General features: G+C 42.6%; 1 pseudogene; it reads right to left on the bottom strand.

Moving 5' to 3' along the window:
- Positions 1-1,412: 1,412 nt before the first annotated feature.
- LOC129648060 (uncharacterized) lies at positions 1,413-1,513 on the bottom strand (annotated as a pseudogene).
- Between the last annotated feature and the right edge of the window lie 267 nt (positions 1,514-1,780).

Below are 1,780 nucleotides of genomic sequence, written 5' to 3'. Positions count from 1 at the left end.
AGGGGCAGATCCTTTTCCCAAAACCATTCTTATTATCAAAAGAATACAGGATGCGTTGAGGAAAGAGTAGTAGAGGGTGAGATGATCTGTTCCATATTTGTATTATTAAGAGAGGTGACTTCATAATCATGAAAAATATGCACATATGTAACACTTGAGTTTGGCATTCCATGCAACTCTCAGTAAACGTTGAAGGTCGATTTGTACAGTCTTCATTTTAGAGGTGAGGAAGCTGAGGCTCAGCGGAGGAGTGAAAATTGTCGTGAAGTTTAGATTTACCAAAGCCCATGCTCTGTACAATGTCATGTTGCTATTTTGAGGCCTTCTTTAGTACAAGCTCCCAGAACCATAAATGTTCTCCTTCCAGGCTTATTAACATCACACCTGGTCCCTGATACAGTTGAAGCTAGGTCAATGAAAATGATATGTCTTATGAACTGTGGTGTTGGAGAAGACTCTTGCGAGTCCCTTGGACTGCAAGGAGTTCCAACCAGTCCATTCTGAAGGAGATCAGCCCTGGGGTTTCTTTGGAAGGAATGATGCTAAAGCTGAAACTCTAGTACTTTGGCCACCTCATGCGAAGAGTTGACTCATTGGAAAAGACTCTGATGCTGGGAGGGATTGGGGGCAGGAGGAGAAGGGGACGACAGAGGATGAGATGGCTGGATGGCATCACTGACTCGATGGACGTGAGTCTGAGTGAACTCCGGGAGTTGGTGATGGACAGGGAGGCCTGGCGTGCTGCGATTCATGGGGTCGCAAAGAGTCAGACACAACTGAGCCACTGAACTGAACTGAACTGATGCTGAAGATAACTTTGGTAGTAAACAAAGAATAAACCTGATCAAAGGGGAGAATAGCAAGCCTACCTCTATCAGTTGGTATTATCTTCAGCTTCCTGTAACAATAACAACAGCAACAATAAAGCTACTGCAGCTTAATTAAATAGAAGTTTATTTTTTGTAAATCATCACAAATCCAGAGATAGGCAAGCTTAGGCTGGTACAGAGACTTCTCAAACCTATCAGGGACTTGGCAGTTAAGCAGCTGTTTATCTTTCTGCTGTGCCATCCTTAGCAAGAACTTATAATCCCCAGGCTCATGAGATGGTTGCTGCCCCACTGGACATCACAACTACATTCAGGCAGGGAGAAGAAGAATGAATAAAGGGAAAATGCATGGAGGGCAACAGTCCATAGGGTTGCAAAGAGTTGGACATGACTGAAGTGACTGAGCATGCATGCACACATGAGCCAGTACAACTTGTCTCCCTCCTCCTCGGTCTTTCTCTCTCTCTCCTTTTGGTGAGGAAAAAAAATAACAGTTTTAATATTTGATTCTATACATTGTGCTTTAACTCATTTGTTCTTTTGGTATTAGCCAGTGAAATATCAGATCTTCTGAGAACTCTGCAAAATACAGAACACTTCAGAAATACGTATGTCATCCTTGCACAAGGGCCATGCTACTCTCCATATTGTTCCATTTTTAGTATTGCCAAAGCAAGCTCAAGCTTGTATCTTTTTAGCAACAATCAATAACTTTTCAGGAAGCCCTAAGCAAAAGACTGTGCTTAGTTATACATCATTGGACAATCTTGGGTCATTTGGCCAGCCCATAGAGGCAAGGAAGTCTATGGAAGTGAATCATTTTAACTGAGCCTATTCCTGCCCTTAGTAAAATGGGAAGTTCCATTAGTAAAGAATAGAGAATGTTTGTTGGGCAGGCAATGAGCAATGGTCATCTCCTGTGGTAGATATTTCCCTGCAACTTCATCAAG

This window comes from Bubalus kerabau, chromosome 3 (assembly GCF_029407905.1).
Source record: "Bubalus kerabau isolate K-KA32 ecotype Philippines breed swamp buffalo chromosome 3, PCC_UOA_SB_1v2, whole genome shotgun sequence".
Lineage (NCBI taxonomy): Eukaryota > Metazoa > Chordata > Mammalia > Artiodactyla > Bovidae > Bubalus > Bubalus kerabau.
The sequence above is the reverse complement of the archived record's forward strand: the minus strand, read 5'-3'. Positions and strand labels throughout refer to the sequence as shown.